A 25,285-nucleotide genomic window follows, 5' to 3' on the forward strand; every position below is an offset into this window, starting at 1 on the left:
GCGTTAATGCGACGGATTTTCTTAAGGGTGACATCATCTTGATCTCGATTAAACTCATCCAGCGTGGACTATATGTGTGACAGTGAAACACCTATACGATCTAGTGGGCTTTCGAGAACAATTGGAGGTTGGCAGGTCAATGGAGTAACTGGATTTCTTGACAAGGAAAGAAGTAATCTAACGTTATCCTCTAATGTGACAGCAGGTGAATACTCTTCATACTGAGTTCATAAATCAGCTCCTCAGTTCGTAACTATTCGAGACCATTTCGGTCGCGTTCCTTATCCCCATTAATCATAGAACTGCCGAACGTCACGCTTGCAACGCAATATGCCAACGTCGAATGCGCGACGCATAGTACATGCATTCGCTTCATTAGCTATAACATAATTTATCTTTCACTTATGTTCTTATAAAAAGTAAGGCATTGAAGACAAAGCTTCAATTTCTTTCATCACAAATTCCTCACTAGCCGAAAGTGACTCAGTCAGGGTCAGGGTAGGTGTAAAGTCAGCTGTCCTTTCTCAACCTCCGGTGGTCCCAGTTGATATACAACTTCGCGCTCGCTCGCCATTGCTGTTAGTTTCTGTGAATAACTTTGGTTATTTTCCGGCCGATTATTCAGTTTGTGGGGTGCAGCACTTCTGGAGCCCATGAGGCCTGGCACGAACAAAAAAACTCTTCGAGTAGTGCTCGGCGGCTGACGGAACTGTGTGCGACTCAGAATTTTTCATTCTTATTTGCTCTTTCTACATTTCCTCTTAATCTGCTTACCCTCCAGGGTTGGCTTTTCCCTCGGACTCAGAGAGGGATTCCACCTCTACCGCCTCAAGGGCAGTGTCCTGGAGCGTGAGACATTAGGTTGGGGATACAACTGGGGAGTATGGCCAGTACCTCGCCCAGGCGACCTCACCTGCTATGCTGCACAGGGGCCTTGGTGGGGGGTGGGAAGATTGGAACGGATAAACAAGGGAGAGGGAAGGATGTGGCCGTGGCCTTAAGTTAGGTACCATTCCGGCATTTGCCTGGAGGAGAAGTGGGAAACCACGGAAAACCACTTCCAGCTCTCGTACCACTTTTCAAATTTCGTGGCAAAGCCGGGAATCGAACCCGGGCCTGCAGGTGTGTCAGCTAATCACACTAACCACTACACCACAGAGGCGCTCGTTTTCTAAATTTACCTTTGAAATGTTAACATTTTAAAAAACTACAAGAAATTTTACGTGTTTTATATAGTATCTTCTAAAAATGAGCTTTTTCATCATTAATGATGAACCTGAAAATATGAAAAAAAAAATTAGTTTCCAAAATTTTGATCGCTTGATAACCACCAGATGAGTAAGCAAATCATCTAATACTTATATGAACATGTCAAATAAAGTTTTCTTAGTAATATGCTGTACTACATGTCTAACTTTTCTCCAACTAAGAGTGCTTAAAGAATAAATGTGCAATGTATAAGTAAATGGCCTGGCAATGAGGGAAAATCACTTTAGAGTTAACTGTGTCAGCTGACACGTGCACATTCTCGCAACGATCAGTCAAGTTTGCACGTTACTACAAATGTGTTGAATTAATTAGCCAATACTCAACTTAAGCCGGCCACAGAGGAGCGATCAATTTGGCCCGAGTCCATTTAGATCGAGTCCATTTGGCAGCGGTCAAAATTAGGTAGACACACACGAACGCTCCGCGCCGAGCCCAGCTCCAGGCAGCTGTGATTATCTGCTTGTGAAGTTCACTGGTTCTGAACATGGACGAAGAATTCATCACCTTAGCAGCCGCTGCTGTGGTTGTGTGCATGAAGGACAAGAAATCCGAGGAGAAAATGGCAAAAGGAGTGGTTGGCTAAAAGAAAGAAATTTACTCATGTCAATTTGTTGAATCAGCTTTCATTCGAGCCTTCAGATTGGCGAAATTACTTGAGAATGGATGAAACAAGGGATACAAATATGAGACAAGCTATCAGCCCTCACGAGAGACTGACTGCTACTCTCCGCTACTTAGCGTCTGGATGTACCTATGAGGAACTGAAATTCGTTACTGCAATATCGCCTCAGGCTTTGGGAACTATAATACAAGAGACATGTAGAGCGATTCTAAGATGTCTGCAAGGATGCATGAAGGTAAGTAAAAGTTTATTTCTAATTCAGTAGCAAAAATATACGTACGCCTACGAAAATGTAGTTGTTCAGTCATATAGTAGTGTACAGGGTAAATTATTTTCTAAATAATGATACAGTAATAGCAGACTTACTTTTATTTATCTATTTATTTATTTATTTATTTACAAAATATGAAGCGAAATCTGAAAAAATGCAAGTAATGCTTCCCGTCGATCGCCCCAAGGCAGTGGGGGAACTGCCATCTATCCTCAAATCGGCGGGCGATCGTTCTCCATTCTTCTTTAGTATGAGGCATCTGAAAAAGGAAACATGAACAATAAAATATTACAATGTGATGAATAAAATATAACGTATATCATCAACTTTTGTATAAATGGATTATTATTGTAAGAAGATATTTGTTTTGTAGTTGGTTACTTTTATTTCATGATTTATTTATTTATTTATTTATTTCATTTTTTCATTTCATTTTTTCCAGAGCAATGATGGAGATTCGGCAGATAATGATGATCACATGAGCACTGGGAGTCAATGTTCAGCATCATCCAGATCATCTCGTTCTTTCAAGCGACCCCTTCCAAGAGTGGATCAAGTTTTAGAGAAAATATCTAATCGAATGGACCAGCCTGTCACCATTCCCACACCAACTGAAAAAACAAGGCAACCTCATGATGCGTTTGGGGAATATGTTGCCGAAAACATGCGGTCCATTTCGGCTTCGATGACACCTTTTTGCCAAAAACTCATAAATGACGCTATTTTTTATGCTGAAATGGGAGTGTTAAACGCCACTTCCAGAATCGTCACCGATGAAGGGCGTCTGCCTGCCTCTTCCTCAGGAAGCCAGGATCCCATAATGAGGGCGTACTTCGATGCTGCAGAGCCGTATCCATAAATATTTCAATACAATAAATTCTTCTGTAGACTTTTCGAATTAGTAGTACTGTTGTTTCTTCTCCTTTGACCCGAGGTTTTTCATTTCATATATTACTTGCATTTTTTCAGATTTCGCCCCCCCTCCTGGAAGTGGATCTTATTTTTGTAACTACAAATATTTTCAGCTCAGCATCCCTCATCCAGAGCCTTGTTCTGGCAGTGTGACTAGTTTACCATATGTTTTCGTTGGGGATGGGGCGTTTGCTTTGAGGAGCGATTTTTTGAAGCCCTATGGTGAAAAAACATTAACAAGGGATCGCAGAATTTACAAGTACCGTATATCGAGGGCTAGGAGAATCGTGGAAAACATTTTTGGGATCATGGCTAATCGTTTCAGGATCTTTCACAGCAGTATAAATTTATCGTTGGATCGAATAGATGTTGTAGTATTGACGTGTTGCGTCTTCTTCGGAAAACCTGCCCGACTTATACCATGGAGGAAATGGAGTTCGAAGAAGGGATATCACCAACCGAGACGCTGACGCCGCTACAAACTACCGCATCGCGGAATGCACCTGCATCTGCGAAGCTCGTTCGAGAGTTATTCAAAGAGTACTTCGTTGGTGATGGTGAAATGCCTTGGCAAGATGAAAGAATATGAAATGCCATGTTAATCACAAACTTACATAATATGTGCATTAACTTGTTTCCCTCGTGTGCAGAAGACCTGTTTTATTTCTATGCACTTAATGTTTAAAAATAATTAATATTGGGGATGTGGTTGATTATGAATGGTTTGACATGAGAAGTTACAAATAAAATGTATTACTCAACTATAGTCACTTATTGTAAATTTACCTCATCTTCCCCAAATGGCATATCATCCAACACCGACGTTACCGAATGACTTCTTCGTGGTATGTCTTGATCTTTCAGGAAGCTCAGTTGGTCGTGGTACCAGAGTTTAGGAACGTGTACACTAGACGGTTCTGTCCCTGTGGTCTGAGATGCCTTTATCTGAAAGTCAAATGTAAGATATACCAATTGAGGAATTCAATACAACATTCTTTTATATTACGTAGCCGGTTGAAAATGTGTTAACAATACACACATATACTACCATACACATCCGTTTAGTATTTAATAATAATAATAATAATAATAATAATAATAATAATAATAATAATAATAATAATAATTGCGGCACTTACCTTCCTCAGCTCTTTGTTGTACGACCCCCGCATAGAAGAAAGTTTCTTTAGCACCGTTTCCCGGTTCGCTTCAGGATCTTTCGTTTTAAATAATTGCACAAGTTGGTCAAGAGCGTTATTGCGTTTCACTTTGTCGTGATAATCTGCATGAGTCACTTGCCACAGGCAAGGATGATTGCGATAACTCTCAATCATCTCAAGTACGAAATCGCGCCCGCTAATAGTACCAGACATTTTGTGAGATATGTGTTGACGACAAGGAGTCTCTTTCAATACTGACAGCAATTTGGAGCGGGGATTCCACACACACGGTGAGGCCAACAGATGGCTCGAGTCCAATCGGACCCGCGATTCCCCACACACGGGAAGTCCAATTGATGGCTCGGTGGCTCGGCGCGGTGGACTTTGGATCGGGCGGAAATCCAGCTGTGCCTGCCGAGCCACGCCGATTCATCTAGGATTCCCCACACACGATAGGTTTCTGGAACGGCACCAGGCCAATTGGACTGATGGATCGCTCGTCTGTGGCTGGCTTTACAGATGACGACCACGTTACATGTGCGGGGTAGTGGTAGACTGGTGATGAAGAGGTGATTGATAGACGTGAATCGATAACGGAAGGAACAACCTTTCTTTCAGTAGGCACGTAAAATTGAAAATGGTACAATCTTTACAACAAACTTCAGAAACTTCAGTATAAATAACCAAACTTTCAATAACGTAATTGCAAAGTTCGGAAAAAACGCAACTGTAACAAACATAAATGATGCAATCACAGGTGCTCAATACGGGGCTTAAGGAGTAAAAATAAGAGAGAGGGGGAGGGATAACATTTATCCACTCTTAATGTTGAAGAGCAAAGATAATCAGAACAGAAAATGTACTTTTAAAATGTTCACAAGCAACATTTACCAGGAGGAGCATACTAAAAATAAAACCGGGCGAGTTGGCCGTGCATGTAGAGGCGCGCGGCTGTGAGCTTGCATCCGGGAGATAGTAGGTTCGAATCCCACTATCGGCAGCCCTGAAAATGGTTTTCCGTGGTTTCCCATTTTCACACCAGGCAAATGCTGGGGCTGTACCTTAATTAAGGCCACGGCCGCTTCCTTCCAACTCCTAGGCCTTTCCTATCCCATCGTCGCCATAAGACCTATCTGTGTCGGTGCGACGTAAAGCCCCTAGCAAAAAAATAAAAAAATAAAGATAAATACCGAGCTCGATAGCTGCAGTCGCTTAAGTGCGGCCAGTATCCAGTATTCGGGAGATAGGTGGTTCGAACCCCACTGTTGGCAGCCCTGAAGATGGTTTTCCGTGGTTTCCCATTTTCACACCAGGCAAATGCTGGGGCTGTACCTTAATTAAGGCCACGGCCGCTTCCTTCCCAGTCCTAGCCCTTTCCTTTCCCATCGTCGCCATAAGACCTATCTGTGTCGGTGCGACGTAAAGCCAATAGCAAAAAAAAAGTTAAAGAAAAATAAAGATAAAGTATTGACTGATTTAAGTATAGCGCCCGACCGATGTAGAAAAAACATTGAACATTGCATTGTTGTGGATTATTTCTTCTTAATTCGTTTATTACCCTCCAGGGATGGTTTTTTCTCGGACTCTGCGAGGGATCCCACCTCTACCGCCTCTATGCTGAACAGGGGGCTTTTTGGGGGGAAGGGATAGACAAGGAAGAGGCAAGGAAACAGCCGTGGCCGTAAGTAAGGTACCTTCCCGGCATTTGTCTGGAAGTGGGAAACCACGGAAAACCACTTAGAGGATAACTGAGGTGGGAATCGCAACCGCCTATACTCACTTGAACTCCCGAGGCTGAGTGGATTACGTTCCAGTCCTCGTACCAATTTTCAAATTTCGTGGCAGAGCCGGGATTCGAACTCGTACTTCCGGGGATGGCAACTATACACACTAAGCACTACACCACAGAGCGGGGACTGTTGTGGATGACATTACTTATAAATAGAAAAAAAAGAAAAGATTTTGAAATATTTCTGGATACTGGATCATCATTTCACAGCGTGAAGAATAATATCTATGCTGCATGTGAAAACTTGTTGAATTTGGTAATAAATATTTTAGCAAAAGTACCGTATCTAATTGTTATTGGATGAACGGGCAACAGGACGAAATGACATTGTCCTGGGAGAGAAGGGGTTGGGTATTTCACTTTGGATAAAGTGGTTGTAGGGAAAAAGGGTGCGGGAGAAAAGATTAGTTTGTGAGTGTGTGTTTCAAGCAGAGTTCCTAGAGAAAAATGGCCGTGAATCACCCATGCTCCTAAGTTGAGTGCTCCTGAGGAATATACCTCTTTGTCGCCTCTTACGACAGGCTAAATATAACGTGGGTATATTCTACGCTCCCGCCCACCGGGCGGGATGGGGGGCGGGGGAGACGTGGAAAACGATGAATATCTTTACAAGTCAATTACTTATAATAATGTTATTGGTTTGGCGATCGTACGAGACGACGAGGGGCTCCAGAATGTTGTCCCGCATGAGTTTTCTTTCGTGCCAGTAAATATACCGACAAGGGTATGACACATCCGAGTATCTAGCCAATGAACTGAGTTGGGATCAAATCCGTTAACTTGGACTTAGAAAGTCGGCGTTGCTACTGCCAACTAGCGATACCTAATTTGCAAACATCAGAACTATATTTAAGCGGGTCCGAATTTTTGGATGAATTGTCAGCGTTGAGGCCTTCGCTTCAATTCCCGATCGTTGGTGGTGTTGGTGATTATTTTTTAAGATGAAGTACAACTAGGCAACCATCCTCTATATGACACAATTCAGAGAGAAAAAATCGAAGGGATCCGACACTTCAAAATATGAATGTATCGGCCAACGAAAGAGAAAGGCCACGAAGGGCGTGAAAATGAAAGTCTCCCTAGGCCTCCAATGCTCCAATACTGTCGAGGTTGGAATAAAAAACAAGAGGATCTCGGCATAAGTAAGTGGAAGCAATGCCAGGACTCAGCTAAGGGCTCCGAGGTCGCCAACCCACGCTCCAAAATTCAGAGCCCCTGTGGTCCTTTTAGTCGCCTCTTACGACAGGCAGGGCGGGATACCGTGGGTGTTATTCTACCGCCCCCACCCATACGGGACGGGAATTTTAATCACGTCTGAATTCTTCTTCTGGCTCGGGCACTGAGTACTTCCGTTTGTCCCAACATTCTTGTCTTCATATTCAGACAACACTCCTCACTACGTATCACCACAGAAACACGCAATAGTGGATACATCCCTAAGATAGGGTTGGCGTCGGAAAGAGCATCCGGCAGTAAAACAAGACCAAATCCATACGTGCAACAAAGTCCGCATCCGCAACCCCGTAGCTATGGGAAAGAAGAAGAAGAAAAATGATGTGATTGCTACGTACTTCCAGAAGAAGAAGCTTGAATAAAGACTTTTCTTGTGAGTGTAAGGAATGCCATTCCCTTGAGCATGTTAATAACGACACCAACTATTGGGGCACAGGTTGTGTATGTGATGTTCATCTGTAGGTAACATGTGATCTCGTCAGACCTAACCTCCATTACCTATCCCCAGAATTTAACAGAGCACGCACATGCTTCTTACACACTTTTTAAACACTTTTCGTGATAGTGGCATGAATTAAATGAATTTAAATAAACAGAAAGAGTTATTGAAAGAGCTCAAGCAAATATAAGAAGGAAGTAATCACACTTTGTGAACAAAGATTACGATTGTCTATTGTTTCCAAGGAGAGTATCCAACAGTCACAGATTATATACAAGACAAAGAGAATATAACTTACTTTATAGCCTTGTTGTTTCCAAAGTAAATTTGCTTGAAGAAAGTGCTCAGCACCACTGATTATATGACTAATACTGAAGTCTCTGCGCCAAGTGGGTGTTGCAGGATAAATACGTTGGGGATTTCATTATTTTATTGCAATTAAGATGCGACTTGGATTATGGAGCTTCGGGAAATTACCGTCAATGAGTAGTAGTAATAAATAGAAAATAATTCGAAAAATGATATTTTTAGGCAATTTCATCACATCCCCCTTAAGACTCAATTATGTAGAATGGATACTGTTATGGACTGTATTTCATGAACATTGTGTATAGTGATAATCACTTCGCGTAACGGTAATAATCAGGAGTAACTTATGACATTTAAGCTGCGCATATATTAGTTTCTGCTTCCATGGTTGCTTTCCCACTTTAAAGTCTGCGTATGTGAGATACAGGAGCAGTTTATACAAAGTGAAGGAAGGCGCGTGCATGTGGACAGCCAGATATATGGCTTATACTAATACCATCAGCACACTATTGGTGCAGTGAGATACTGCAGCCAGGTGTGGAGAAGGCCCGAGGGGATTAGTGATACCGGTAACAGTACACTCTAGCACAGGGAGAAAAAATGAATAAGCGGCACCTTTTTGTTCTTACGGCCACTGAATCTATAGGTTAAAAGATACAATTTGATGTTCTCGGACATGCACAGTATAATTTACTATCGTAGGATACCTGCTTTAAAATTGAACGGGTGAGATTATAAAGAGAAAGATTCAATTCGCAGTAGTTTTCGCTAAACTAAAAAAAATACTACAAAACTATTGCTCAGATTGAAAAACGTACAATTACATATTTGTTTGTAAGTATATTAGTCACCATACTGTAGTATATATTACCAAGGAGGCCCTAGTATTAGTATTGTGCCTCCTGGCTCAATTTAAAGTCAATGGAATCAGTTCCTTCTTTATATCACTGCGTTTAGAAACGCGAAGAGTCTACAAAAAGTTAATCTAATTTAGAAATTTATTTTTAATCAGTATTATCGTTTTTTACACCCATCAATATTTTGTAAATTATTCGTAACGTGGTAAGTCTCCGTGGCACAGGCGGTAGCAAGCCGGCCTGTCACCACTGGCTTCCGTGTTTCAAATCCTGGACACTCCATGTGAGATTAGTTCTGGATAAAGTGGAGGCGGGACAGGTTTTCCTCCGGGTACTCCGGTTTTCCGTAACATATTTCATTCCAGCAACACTCTCCAGTATCATTTCAATTCATCTGTTAGTCATTAATCATTGCCCCAGAGGAGTGCGACAGGCTTCGGCAGCCGGCACAATTCCTATTCTCGCTGCTAGATGGGGGCTTCATTCAATCCATTCCTGACTCGGTCGAATGACTGAAAACAGGCTGTGGATTTTCATTTCATTTATAATGTAAAACAATATTTTTAGTAGGCTATACTGTTTATTTTATACAAAGAATGTCTAGTAGGTTTTCGTAACACTAGTCACTGTCATTATCGCCCGGAGCACATGTTGTTGGACAACTTAAAATGTTCTCATAAAACTGTTTGTGCTGATCAGGTATATAGTGCGTAACTTTCATGATGTCATCTAGTTTTCCCTTCAAGGGAACTTTTCCGCCATATATATTTTGTGAAGGAAGGCTCATATTTCCTCCTCTAAACTGTTAAAATATTTCAGTAAGAAGGCCGTCATTTAACTCCTTAGCTGCAACATATCCTTGTTCCTTTATTTTTAAAGTTAGGTATTTGTACTTATTTTCAATGATTCTTTAAAGCCTTTAGTAAACTCATAGGCATCTTTTTAAACAAGAACAGGCCACAATTTTTTTTAGTCCTTAATTTCTTCATTGCTACTGTGCAGACACAAAATAAAGGGGCCATTTTTTTTTTTTACCTCCATGATCACAATGTTCTAAGTGCTGATTCATTTCCTGTTTTCATTTGAAGCACGTGCCATGCCAGCTGATCACAACAACGCTGTGAACTACAAAGCTGGGCGTATTGCATAACTAGAGCTTGAAGGGGCAATGCTGTAGGTATGGCGAATATGAGCACAATTCCTGTGTGATCACAGTCCACTGGCTCGCTTCCAGTGCCTTCTCCTAAAGTTATTCTCAAATCCTAAAGCTGGCAGCTTGTATGGTGTTGTCCGTGGCCGTGGGTAAGTCACAGGGCTGCTACCACGGAGTGGTTAATTGACCAGCCGCAAGGCGCTGTTCTTTTCAGTCGCAGGTTTGTTTGTCCAATCCTTGCCCAGTTTCTCTACGGGGTCGGGAATGAGGTGAGATGAATCTGTCGTGGCAGGTTTTTATGACCAGATGCCCTTCCTTACATCAACGTCATCAGAGGATTTAATAAGATGAAATGAATGACGTGAAATATGATAGTGGGAGGGGAGAGGGTGAAACGCCGGTTCCGGCACATAGCCTACTCCTGTCAAATAGCACCAAGGGGTCTGCTCAAGTCTTAACGTCACCATCCGACGGATGAATCATTAGTCTATCAATAGCGCCATATGCCCTCACTCAATATGAGTCCGCTTCCGTAGTATAACAGCAGTATTAGCTGCCGTCCTTGAGGGCCTGAGTTCGATTATCGGTACCGCCAGAAATTTAAGAATGGCAGGAGGGTTGGTATGTGGTTGAAATGGTACATGCAGCTCACTTCCAACGGGGATGTTCCTAGAAAGAGCTGCATTACCTCGGGATGAGGACACGAGTTTACCACTCCTTATGAGCACTGCGGAGAGGTTCGAATTTAATCCAGGCTTTTGGCACGCAATCTAGTGATAAGAAATTGTATACCACCACCTCTCCTACCCTACCGGTTAACATTCTGATGGTGAAAATTTCTTCGACCAACGGGACTCAAACCGGCTGACCACGGTGTCAGGCCGTTTACACTTCAACGCCTTACCGATTACGGCCACCAGGTGGGTTCTCTTGTTTGTCGCACGTATAGTACAATAATTGCTTAATGAATCAAAGAGGCTTTTAGCTTACTACTTCCTTACAAAATAGATTTGTACTTTCAGCATTTGTAGTTGAAATTGTAAATTATTAATTACAATTCCTACAAATATGTTGGCAGCCATTCAGTAAGATGGGTGTACATAGTCCTCTAAGTCCAGGAACCTACTACGCTGGTGTAGCAGGGTGAGAGGCGATACTTCCATGTGGCGCGTCCCAGGTGGCGGATAGGGGATCCTAACCGGCTTGCTGGCGGACTTGAGGGAAATAAAACACATCTCGTTGACTAAACACACAAACCCCTGTGGGTGGAGGACGCAGACGAAGAACACACACACGGTATCCCCTGCTTGTCGTAAGAGGCCACTAAAAGGGGCGACCGGTTGAGGCTGGTGCTCACAAATACTCCAGCCTCATATTGTTAGATTTATTGGCACGTAAAAAGAAATCCTGTGGGGGCCAAGATGTTGGCAACTCGTCATCCCTGTAAACCGTAAAAAAAAGTTGTTAATAAGACAATTCCAGTCTTTTACAATTCGCTTTACGTCTTACCGAAACAGAGTCTTATGGTGACGATCGGATAGGAAAGGGTTAGGAGTGAGAAGGAAGCCCCAGCATTTGCATGAAGTGAAAATGGGAAACCACGGAAAACCATCTTCAGGGCTGCCGACAGTAGTGTTCGAACCCACTATCGGCCGATTGCAAGCTAACAACTGTACGCACCTCACCGCACGGCCAAATGTCTGGGCCATAAAACCAGTAATATTGGCACAGACTTAATCGTTTTATACAATAATACAAGTTATATCTTAACGGATTGGAAGAGAAGGCACTTCCTTAATTGTACGTCTAATCCCATTGAGAAACAAATTGAGGTAACCGAATTGCGGTAGACAGTTCTGTATATCTCGGTAAGTGACCTGGATGTCCCTCAGTCCAGTGAAACACTTTACCTGTTCGATTTATTTGACCGTAAACCAGGGCCCAGACGGCAAGAAATAAAAAGCAAGACATACACACGCGAAGAAGGAAGAAATATAGAGAGCACAGCACTTGGGGAAGATATATAAATGTAGGAGGTAAAAAGTCTACGGCATGTTGCTACCGGGCCAGAGAATAAACTTGAAGACTGACTTTCTCGCCCTCTGTGGCGGAGAGAAGCAACTGGTGTAACGTTTTATAAAGTAGAACACGGCGCGTTACACGTTTTCTACTCCTCTTGGACATGAGGTCATTCAATAGCTCACTCAGACGGTGAAAGACCTGTGTGTCCCAGTTAAAATGTCTACCGGGAGAGAAGGGTACACGCGATATTTATACTGATGATTGCAGGCCCATAATTACCGAGATATACAGACCTGTCTACCGCAATTCGATTACCTCAATTCGTTTCTCAGTGGGGTTAGATGATCAATTAAAGATATGCCTTCTCTTACATACCTCTCCGAACGCTACTCAATTAGTTACTGAAATGTGTCAGTTGTAACAGACATTCTTACGACGTAACAGAAACAACGCCTTACTCATCAACCCACGAAAGACCCAAAGCATAATAATTGGACACAGAAAATCTCTATGTGCTCTAAATAATAATCAAAATCCTCCTCCAATTACCATTGATAATACTGAAGTGCCATACTCCAAGATAGTTACAAACCTTGGGATCACCTGAAATTTTTTTTTACAAATTGTTTTATGTCGCACCGACACAGATAGGACTTATGGCGACGATAGGATAGGAAAGGCTTAGGAGTGAGAAGGAAGCGTCCGTGGCCTTAATTAAGGGACAGCCCCAGCATTTGCCTCGTGTGAAAATGGGAAACCACGGAAACCATCTCCAGGGCTGCCGGATGCAAGCTCACAGCTGCGGGCCCCTAACCGCACGACCAACTCATCCGGTAGCTTAAATGATACTCTGACCTGGAATGAACATATAACTACTGTTTGCAGAAAGGTGCATGCATCCCTTTACCCCTTAAAACGTCATAAAAATGTTCTCCCAATGGACATTAAATTAAAACTCATACAGACATTTCTATTTCCAATCTTTGACTGGTGTAACAGTGTACTGATTGACCTAACCTGTGAACAAGCAGCACACCTACAACGTGTGCAGAACTCTCGCATTCGATATGTCTTCCAGCTCCGACATGATGCTCATATAACACCATACTGCAAAAAAGTTGGGATGATTATGTTTAAACAACCCATAAAATGACCATCGTCTAACAGTTGTTTTCTGCGAAGAACCCCATCTATCTATTGTCCAATTTTAGGTTTCTTTCTTCATTCCGCGTAACTGACACTCGTTAAGGATCACTACTTGAAATAGCACCGCATCGAGCAAATACCTAAAGCAATACGATCTCGGAAGATATTAAAAAGTCTTGCACGTTTTAGACATTTAAAACAGCCTATCGTAAATTCTTCAAGAGTACATACAGTTGACTCGAATGCATGTAAGAGTGAAGGACGTGTGAATGAAACCAAATATTACGTGTTAGATTGAAATATCTTAGGCTATCCCATTTTCTTTTTTACTCTTCTAATTTAAGACTATGCACTGTTCCTAGAAATAGATAACATAGTAACATGGTTTTTAGTTAACTCAGTTTATAACATAGTAATATTCAGTTAATTCCTATCTGCTTCATATTATAATAAGTTTTCCAGTATATATATTCTTCAGGTATTAATTTGATTTCTGTTATTGTCCACTCTCTATTTATCCCATCATTTTTCATCGATAGCAAACTTAATTTAATTGTATTATTGTTGCTCCTTATCTGAATTCCTCGTCTTTTCTCATAGACTGTAATTGAGTAGGCCTACCGTTATTCAGTATTTTAAATTAATGCTGTAAAAGTCTAAAAATTGTATGTGGTCAAATCGATGACCAAGAGCCTTAACTTCGCCACTTTATAAATAAATAAATAAATAAATAAATAAATAAATAAATAAATAAATAAATAAAAAATCCTAAATACACAAATTAAGAAACGTGGCCCAGGTACAGTAATCAATGACTGTCATTTCTGCCTACGGACGCATTTGAATACCAAACATTACTCCACCGAGCTTGGTCGGTGCAGTCGCTTAAGTTCGGGCAGTGTGAAGTATTCAAGATTCGAGAGATAGTGGGTTTGAGCCCCACTGTCGGCAGCCCTGAAGATGGTTTTCCGTCGTTTCCCATTTTCACGCCAGGCTTATGCTGGGGCTGTACCTTAATTAAGGCCACGGCCGCTTTCTCCCCACTCGTGGCCCTTTCCTATCCCATCGTCATTATGAAACCTATCTGTGTCGATGCGACGTAAAACAACTCGAGTAACAGATCGAGTAATTTTCAATTTATTTTCAGAATATTACGCATAATTGTTGACAAATGGACTTTTTAGAACCTGAATTGTCAGACTAGTTCCATTTCTACCCCATGAGTTAATCACGTATTTACCAATCAACATTAATCTCGAGCAGTATTAACATGTCAATTATCAGTGATGCTGATGTTGCTTGTTGTTTAAAAAGACCTAGGTCATCGGCCCGTCAATGATCAGTGGCAATGGAATTTTCAAGGGCGGAAAATAGTCCTTTCCATACTCCATACCGTACAATGTCTGCATGTAAAAGCTCTGCTGTCACATTTGGCGTTTAACCGACCAATTTAAAAAAAACTCGGATGTAGATTGCCAAATAGAGTTCCAGATTCTCTGTCATCTGGTGGAGTAAGATGGAACGTTTGAACTTGAACTGACACAGGAAGATTATTATTATTATTATTATTATTATTATTATTATTATTATTATTATTATTATTATTATTATTATTTCCTAGCGTTTAGTACCGCATTGGTGCAGGGTCCGATTTAAAAATGCCATCCTCCACTTCCTGCGGCCAGGGGCGTCAGCTCCCACGTGATGACTAGAAGACGCATGTCTTGATGCAGTCGAGCCGTCGCACCTTGGAACGACCTCGAGATCGAGAAGCTCCAGGATCAAATTGGTGGGCTGTATGTATCACTGCAGGGCTTTGGAAGACATGGCCATACCATCTAAATCGTGCTTCTCGCATCTTCTCTGGGATAGGCGCCACTCCCAATCGCCTTCAGGCATCTTTATTTCTGACAAGGTCCAATCTTGTAAGACCCACGTACTAACGTAACATTTTCATCTCCATACCGTGTAGAACTTGTTCATGCTTCCATAGAATGCAACTGGTCGGGCCATAGATTTGCCTATTTTTCCTATCAGACGGGTTTCTTGTCACATAGCACACCGGTGAGATGCCACTTCAAGCATATAACATTTACTCGTGTTCGGGTGTCTGGTAATGTCTTTCCGTCTGAGGTGATGAGTGATCCAAGGTATTTAAATTGTTTGGCTTTAACTAGGTCTTGCCCGTCGGTGCGAATACTGTGTGTTGGAGTAGGCTTCGACGTAAATGACAGGATCAAGGAAGAAAACGGGTTTTTTTTTGTTTGTTTGGCCTACGAATTATGCTGAGATCCAAAGCCCTTTCATGTCGAACAAAGATCAAGGTCTTAAGTGACTAACAAGTCAACTAGGAAAGCAGTTACGCAGTTGAAAAATCAATCAGTAACTAAGAAGTCACTTAAGGTAACTGTCACTGAACTAACAATTCAGTCAACGCGTGACTTAGTCAGTAAACAAACAAATAATCTGCTTATTTATTTATTTATTTATTTATTTATTTATTTATTTATTTATTTATTTATTTATTTAAACATCGCCTTTTACAGAGGTTGCCACCAATTACAAAAGCCAGTACCGGTACATAGTACATACATAGAACATTTATAGACCAGATAAAATGGTTAGAAAGTTTGAAGAAACATAAAAGAGAACAGAATAAAACAATATAAACAAATTATAAGTTCATTAATTAATATTATGAGTGAAAAGAACTACCCAAAACCAAACCAAACCCCATGGCACTACAACCCTTGAAGGCCTTGGCCTACCAAGCGACCGCTGCTCAGCCCGAAGACCTGCAGATTACGAGGTGACGTGTGGTCAGCACAACGAATCATCTCGGCCGTTATTCTTGTCTTTCTAGACCGGGGCCGCTATCGCACCATCAGCTAGTTCCTCAATTCTAATCACGTACGTTGAGTGGACCTCGAACCGGCCCTCAGGTCCAGGTAAAATTCTATGACCTGGCCGGGAATCTAACCCGGGGCTTCCGGGTGAGAGGCAGGCACGCTACCCCTATACCACAGGGCCCGCGAAAGGAATATAGTTACTCAATTACTTTTCCATGGTACAATTGCCTGCCTCCGTGAAAATGAATCAAACGCTTGCCTGGTAATGTCCACTTGTGTTCTCTTCCTCATTCTCTGTGTACTACGGTTGTAATACGATCAAAGTGAACAAGTCTTAAGTAAACTGAATGATACCTGAAATGGCTCTTTCCTAAAGTTACGTGCGGGAGTTTAAGTGAGCCATTACTATTGATCGAGGAACCTGTTGGTAAATAGTCGTTCTGCGACATAGTCGTAAGAAAGAATGAGCTTGCCTTTACGTCCAATATCACGGTTATTTTCACCTGAACACGCCTTCTGACTCACAAACTTACTTATTGTCTCTCATATACGGAACGAAGGAAATGTCTTTTATCTGAAACGTAATGGGAAAGAGTGTCATTTTGTGGCAGAGAAAGATAACGGACATTACATAAAATAAAATGATTACATGTTGTTATTATCTTGTTTCTATTTCGAGAAAAAGAATCCATGTGGCAGACACAGCTCATGAAGAGTCCTGGTCTACCAAGACGATTGCTTTCCATGCAAATGACTGCAGGTATTGAAATATACACGTGGTCAGCGTAATATTCCTCGATAAATCAGAGCACACACACACCCAGACTAACAATTAGTCAGCGTTCATTTTTGATTAGTTTGTCCGACTCGCTGGCTGAATGGTCAGCGTACTGCCCTTCGGTTCAGGGGGTCCCGGGTTCGATTCTCAGCCGGGTCGGGGATTTTAATCACTTCTGAATAATTTTTCCGTTTCGGGGACTGGATGTTTGTGTATGTCCTAACATTTCCCACTTCATATTCAGACACACCACACTACCAAGCACTACAGAAACACGCACTAGTGATTACATCCCTTCGTAGGGTGGGCGTCAGGAAGGGCATTCGGCCGTAAAACAGGGCCATATCCACATGTACGACGCAGTTCGCACCCGCTACCCCACAGACATGGGAAAAGTGGTAAAAAAGAAAAGGTTAATAGTTGATTAGTTTGCTGGGAGGCGATAGTTGACTGATATCATTGGCCTGTCACTAAGGTGGATGGGGTTCGAATCCCCGTGAATGGGGGGTGAAATTTATGTAATACAGAATTACGTCCTTGTGGTTCAGATTTCACGTAAAACTCGAGTTTCCGTCACTATGATCACGATATCAGCAGACATGTAAACCTATAGAATTACATTTTTAGTTTTGGGGGCGTGTGGCAGAGGCAGGTAACATTTGCAAGTTGCTATAAGACTCTGCACGCCTTACAAAAGTACAGCTGTTCACTTCCAGTGGAGATATTGTAGTAGCTGTTGTAGCCGTACTTGAACATTCTCGTGTTTGAGTGTCGAGATTTGATATCACCGTCATTTAAGGACTGAGAGGTTTAGTTGTTCTTTATACAAAAGGATGACAATTCCAAATGTTTGTTATGCGGCCATATAGTCGCTGAGCAGCAGGAGTTTTGTGTTTTTTTTTTTTTTTTTTTTTTTTTACAATTTGCTTTAAGTCGCACCGACACAGATAGGTCTTACGGCGACGAATGGACGGGAAAGGGCTAGGAGTGGGAAAGAAGTGGCCTTGGCCTTAATTAATGTACAGCCCTGCATTTGCCTGGTGTGAAAATGGAAAACAACGGAAAACCACCTTCAGGGCTGCCGACAGTGGGGTTCGAACGCACTATCTCCCGAATACTGGATACTGGTTGCACTTAAGCGACTGCAGCTATCGGGCTCAGTTGGCGCCAGTTTAATTCCGTGGATGTTTTCCTTCAGTTACAAAATTAAGGAATATAAGTTGAGTGCAAATTTAACAGACAACGCTCTCCGAAGAATCTTGCGTTTGTCTGTATGCAGAAATTTTGTTCCAGACTTTTAATGTATAGTTACTTCGATTAATAATTACGAAATCATGTGTATATTGGGTAACGACGTTGTAACATAGTAATACTTTCCAGTGGTCTTACCCAGCATTGTTCTCTTATTTAATGAAGGAAGTTTGGTAGAAAAATGAAAACAGAATAGGGAAGAAAAACATTTTGAGTAAGACCATATAGATGGATTAAAAATGGCGGTAGTGTATCACTAATTTAACGGCCGCATGGTTATGAGGGTTTCGTAGAATTATTTATTAGATTGTTATTGCTGTTTCATTTTCACATAGAAACGCCTGTTACGCTCTTTTCCTTTCATTTCTTTTATTCTTTCATCATTCACTTTTCTCGTTTAAATTCTTACTTTTGCACGTTTTTGGCGAATCTTAAATACATTTTCCTTTTCCATTATGAAATTTGTTATTCTGTACAACTAACCACGATGTATTCAGAACTGAGCCCGCTAGTATTATAACAGAGTATACGTGTGACGTCACATATTTAGCACAAATTTTGCCTTAATTTGTAGCGCTATTTGACGGGAACTAAGTTTCAGATTTTCAATTTTTATTTTTCAACAGGTAGCCTTCTCTTTTGTCTGCCAACTGAGATATAAACATATTCATAATTTAAATACTCTCGGTGATATGCTCGTTCTACCCAAAAACTAAACGCATCTTAAACATTTTATTTCCATGTTCCCGTCGTCGAGGAAACTAAGTCTACGTTTATTATTATTATTATTATTATTATTATTATTATTATTATTATTATTATTATTATTATCATGTCCGACTCGTTGGCTGAACGGTCAGCTTACTTGGCCTTCGGTTCAGAGGGTCCCGGGTTCGATTCCCGGCCTGGTCGGGGATTTTAACCTTAATTGGTTAATTCCAATGGCACGGGGGCTGGGTGTATGTGTTGTCTTCATCATCATTTCATCCTCATCACGACATGTAGGTTGCCTACGGGCGTCAAATAGAAAGACTTGCACCTGGCGAGCTGAACCCGTCCTGGGATATACCGGCACTAAAAGCCATACGACATTTCATTATTACACTGACTGACAGTGTAACGTTCCAGACGTCACAGTGTAATTATGTTAATTTTATTATATGTAATTAATTCAGGAATTTAACGTCATGATATTTATCTTGGTATGTAATTGTATTATAATTCATGGTTGATCATTTGCTCACTATCATTTCATTACTTTGTAACTACGACTTGTAAACGAGGGCTGAATATCCTAGTATTCACTTAGATTCTTGCGACATTCGTTTAAATTTAACTTGCAGTAGATTTCCTCTATCTTGCCACATCACCGAGGAAGAAGGAAGGACAAATTTAGACATCAAATTCAGGGAAAAGCGAGCACGTGTTCAAGCGTTATAACGACAGCTACCGTATTTCGACCAGAATAATTCAAACTGATCACCGCCTATATTTTCAAAGGAGCGTCATGTTGCCATGGATACTGAGTGAAAGGGCTAATAGAAGAACAGTTGATATCATGGTTAAGACCCATCAACTCTAATACCTGGAGTGGGGAGAGACGTGTCAACTGATTGGACCACGTGTAGCGACCTGTAATTAGAGCCAGAGAAGGTTATAAAAGGGCGTGTTGGAGCTCTTGGCTTCATTCTTCTTGATTCTTCTTGATTCTGCATTCATTATTATTATTCTTCTGGATTCTTGATTCTTCGATCTTGTATATCGCTGTAGGTCTGTGAACTTGTCTTATGGTTGTTGTACCATAGTGGACTAGTGTGATAGTTTATCACTTCAACATTAATTACTTCATTACCACGACGTGGTACTTAGGAATTTCTGAATGAGGGGTGTATAGCCACTCTCATCAGGAAGTACGTACAGCTCGGCTACTAGACAATAGGTAGTATTAAACTAGATAGAAATGAAACTTCAGGGACCATTTTCAGTAAAGTTAGAAGGATTAATAATTGTGTATCCTCTCCACATAACCCAAGGAGGTTTTTCTAACTATGACTTAGGGCTCATCTCCAATATATGGGATAGAGCATAATAGGGAGTGTTAGTGTTGAAGCCATCTTCCAGTTAATGGTAGGTGCACTTAGCAAGGCAGGAATGGTAATGAGCTGCAGATGAAGATATCTCAAAGACGACCGGTGATGTTCCAGCTACAAGGATGGAAGCTTTCCAAGGACCAGCAGAACAAGACTACATGGTGAGCAAGCGAGTTAAAAATATTGCAAGTTTTCGCGAAGTAGAGTCATTCAACTTTTTGTTAAATTCATTTCCTATTTTAAATTCAGTTCTCGTTAAACCGTCGTCATCTATATTCAATATAATAAATAGTATTTTTCTAGTTCACTTTAATCAATCTGCCTTAATTAGCCTTTTGATTTCTAATTCTCCGGCTTAATGATTAGTGCACTATCACCCCACCCCTGTGATAAGAGTCCGTCCAAGCTTGATTATAAATTTTTATCTTTAAGTCATCAACTTAAAGATTGGCGCCCTTAGCTTGCATGGTTGCATTTCTCGTTCAATGATTGTTCTCCAAGAGGGGAAGTCACAACAGAGCAAATGCAACACCAAGAAGGAGTGGTCAGAACTTTATGCCAATTGCAGGGTAGACTGACGTCACTGAGGTATGCTCATGATGTGAAATGCGCCGCTGTGCTGCGCACGTAGCGAACGATAAATGGGACACGGCGTTGGCGAATGGCCCACTTCGTACCGTGATTTCTCAGCCGACAGTCATTGTAGAACGTGTTGTCGTGTGCCACAGGACACGTGTATAGATAAGAATGCCAAGCCGCCGTCAACGGAGGCATTTCCAGCAGACAGACGACTTTACGAGGGGTATGGTGATCGGGCTGAGAAGGGCAGGTTGGTCGCTTCGGCAAATCGCAGCCGATACCCATAGGGATGTGTCCACGGTGCAGCGCCTGTGGCGAAGATGGTTGGCGCAGGGACATGTGGCACGTGCGAGGGGTCCAGGCGCAGCCCGAGTGACGTCAGCACGCGAGGATCGGCGCATCCGCCGCCAAGCGGTGGCAGCCCCGCACGCCACGTCAACCGCCATTCTTCAGCATGTGCAAGACACCCTGGCTGTTCCAATATCGACCAGAACAATTTCCCGGCGATTGGTTGAAGGAGGCCTGCACTCCCGGCGTCCGCTCAGAAGACTACCATTGACTCCACAGCATAGACGTGCACGCCTGGCATGGTGCCGGGCTAGAGCGACTTGGATGAGGGAGTGGCGGAACGTCGTGTTCTCCGATGAGTCACGCTTCTGTTCTGTCAGTGATAGTCACCGCAGACGAGTGCGGCGTCGGCGTGGAGAAAGGTCAAATCCGGCAGTAACTGTGGAGCGCCCTACCGCTAGACAACGCGGCATCATGGTTTGGGGCGCTATTGCGTATGATTCCACGTCACCTCTAGTGCGTATTCAAGGCACGTTAAATGCCCACCGCTACGTGCAGCATGTGCTGCGGCCGGTGGCACTCCCGTACCTTCAGGGGCTGCCCAATGCTCTGTTTCAGCAGGATAATGCCCGCCCACACACTGCTCGCATCTCCCAACAGGCTCTACGAGGTGTACAGATGCTTCCGTGGCCAGCGTACTCTCCGGATCTCTCACCAATCGAACACGTGTGGGATCTCATTGGACGCCGTTTGCAAACTCTGCCCCAGCCTCGTACGGACGACCAACTGTGGCAAATGGTTGACAGAGAATGGAGAACCATCCCTCAGGACACCATCCGCACTCTTATTGACTCTGTTCCTCGACGTGTTTCTGCGTGCATCGCGGCTCGCGGTGGTCCTACATCCTACTGAGTCGATGCCGTGCGCATTGTGTAACCTGCATATCGGTTTGAAATAAACATCAATTATTCGTCCGTGCCGTCTCTGTTTTTTTTCCCCAACTTTCATCTCTTTCGAACCACTCCTTCTTGGTGTTGCATTTGCTCTGTCAGTCAGTGTATTATTATTATTATTATTATTATTATTATTATTATTATTATTATTATTATTATTATTATTACCCGTGAGATTTAATCCTCAGCATTCCCGCATTCGCTTTCTGTGAACCTCCTTTCATTCATCAGTCCACTTCTTGCCCGTTTTCAACTTTGGCTTTCTTTGAAACTCTGGTATGCTGGAAATTTCGTCTGGAGAGAAACACGATCCTGGATGTCTTCATGTGTGATCCCTATTTCTCAAAGGGCATTTTGAATTTCGCTGAAGCAGGCCCATTTGTTTTCTTGTTTCCGAAGTAGGATCAGTTCCGGTTGCTCAATCTCAATGAGCTCATACATGTTATGCAGCCATAAAAATTTATCCTTCTTTTCCGAATCGTGTCTGGTATCCTGTCCACATACAGGTTCAATTCTTTGTTATGCCATCTCCTGTACTCAATATTTTCTCTGATTGGTCCTAGGATCTTTCCCAGGATTTTTCTTTCTGTGGATTCTACCTTCTCTGTCAGACCATTCCTATCCAGTGCAAGGCATTCTGATGCATATAGGGCCTCTGAACAATAATGCGTAAGCTTGGCGTTGATGGGCACTGGTTGTAAATATGTCAAGATAGCGAGTATGCCACATCTATCTTGTTTATCCTTGATGCGAATGATTCTTTATGAGGGTTTATAGGAACTATTCACTCGCCTAAGTAAGTTTACTTAAGTATTTCATCCGTTTTCTTTTCCCCTGTTCCACAGGTAAGTCTCTAGGAGACTGCTTGACATTAGTTACGAACTCCATTTTTCAAAGGAGATCTAGCATGTTCATTTGTTTTACAGTGGTATCTAAGGAATCAGAAAATATCGCAAGAGCATCTGCAAAATATAGGCAATCTATTATCAGATCGGTGTTCTTGTATTCTATACTAAATTCAATCTCGACCTCTACCATGCATATCCATTATTAACTTAAAAATATCAGAAATTTATTAATCTTATTGTCTATGTTACATCATTCATAGTAATTTAATTTTTAAGCAGGTGATGTTCTATGAGATTAATACGACGAATCCCTCTGTTTACGAGAAGGATCGTAGTGAGTAAACAATGCGTAGGATGCCAAATTGTTGAAGTGAGACTGATCCGACTCATGAGTAAACTTTCTCATGCAGAGTTCCCTGTTTCCGCTGACCTTCCATTCATAACTCCTCAGCTTGTTAAATGGTGAGTCTGGTAATAGAAGTTTGAACTTTGAGTAGTTTTCGTTCGATTAAGTGCCAAAATGATTGAAGTAGCCTAGGATGTTATGTGTTTGGTGTAAAGGAGTCTACGTAATGTTATTACGTGTTCTGTGCAGGAATGAAAAAAATTAACGCGCTGCGTGTAGAAGAAATCAGGAGTTTTATTAAGCGATGTGCTATTCCAGTCTATAAGTGCATCGTGGATTTGTATGTGAGTGAAAGCCCTGTCTCTAGCCTGTTTTATGAAGGGGTCTACGTATTTTGTATTTGACTACGAGGGCTGTAAATAAAGTATGGCAATATTGATAGAACGCAATATTTAACGAACTAACAAGTGCATTCCTTCAATGTAGTCACCCACAAAGTGTATTACCTTTTGCCAAATGTCGGGAAGCCGTTGTGGACCGTTGGCAAAGCGTTCTCTGTTGATGACAGTGATGAAGCGCCCTACTGCATGGAGTACAGATGCCACCTCAGGAAATGGAGAAAAAAGGGTTGGGAGACGGAGAGAAGTGGTCGTGGACTTAATTAAAGTATAGCCCCGGCATTTTCTCGGCATCAAAATGGGAAACCATGGGAAATCATCTTCCGGTCTGCCAGCAGTGGGGTTCGAACCCACTATCTCCCGAATGCAAGCTCACAGCTGCGCGACCCTAACCGAACGGTCACATCGCACGGTGGGTGTGATAAACAGGTGATATAATCACTGACTCGCTTCTCAACAATGCGCCGGTGTTTCGAATCTCGGCCAATTCTTGTTAATTAAGTTACGTAAACCTGGAAGTGTTATGGATATAAGCACAGTCACATAGAATTACAAGCTTGACTGACTGATGCAAGAATAGCTACGACCTGACAACTGATATAACAGTAATGATATGGAGAAAATATTTAAGATAAATATTATAAACAAGTGGTCCGTTCATCCAATACATTATATAATTTATTATAATTAGTACATGTTTCGTCCCCTAAAGGACATCAACAGCTATAATAAATTAACATTAATATATCAGAATACATATTATTAAAATTGGCAAGACATACAATCTTATAATTTAGAATAGAATACCAGAACACCGATCTGATAATAGATTGCTTATATTTTGCAGATGCTCTTGCGATATTTTCTGATTCCTTAGATACCACTGTAAAACAAATGAACATGCTAGATCTCCTTTGAAAAATGGAGTTCGTAACTAATGTCAAGCAGTCTCCTAGACTTTTTGTTAAAATTATAAGTCATATGATGATTTATTTTAAATGTCCTACCATACATCAATGTTGTTTAATATGTCTTGCAATTTTAATATGTATTTTGTATTCTGATATATTAATGTTAATTTATTTTAGCTGACGAAACATGTACTAATTATAATAAATTATATAATGTATCGAATGGACGAACCACTTGTTTATAATATTTAAGTTTATCTTAAATATTTACTATTTGATATATAGTCAATACGGGATTATTATAATTATAATTATTATTAGAAATGAAGCTGTTAAAAGCTTGTTACATGTAATGACGTGGCTCAAGACTGTAGCGTTTGTCGGAGACATACTTGATTCATTGATCTGCTTCACTGTTGAGCTCAGATTAGCCGCTGCCACTGTCGGGAATTAACCTTCGGTTCACCGAACGTTACAACTTCCCTACGCCATTGCCGAGTTTTCCACACCAGGTCCAATTACAGAGGTAAAGGTAAGCACACAACTTATGATGTAAAAATTATACCGAATTTTGTCTGTAAAGGACTGAAATAATTCCACGAGAAATGCCATATAATGCAACTTTAAAGTAGTGTATATATATGCAATTATTCCGACATGCACATCACCAACTAACCAGTTTTATTTGAGTCAACACCGTGATAATCTCTTGTATAAATGATACAGTTTTTGAATGTATATTTTACTATGATCTATGGTGCGACTACCAACAGACAATAGCATTTAACGTCACCCTTATTTTGCACTAGTGC

Source organism: Anabrus simplex, chromosome 3, assembly GCF_040414725.1.
Source record: "Anabrus simplex isolate iqAnaSimp1 chromosome 3, ASM4041472v1, whole genome shotgun sequence".
Classification (NCBI taxonomy): Eukaryota; Metazoa; Arthropoda; class Insecta; order Orthoptera; family Tettigoniidae; genus Anabrus; species Anabrus simplex.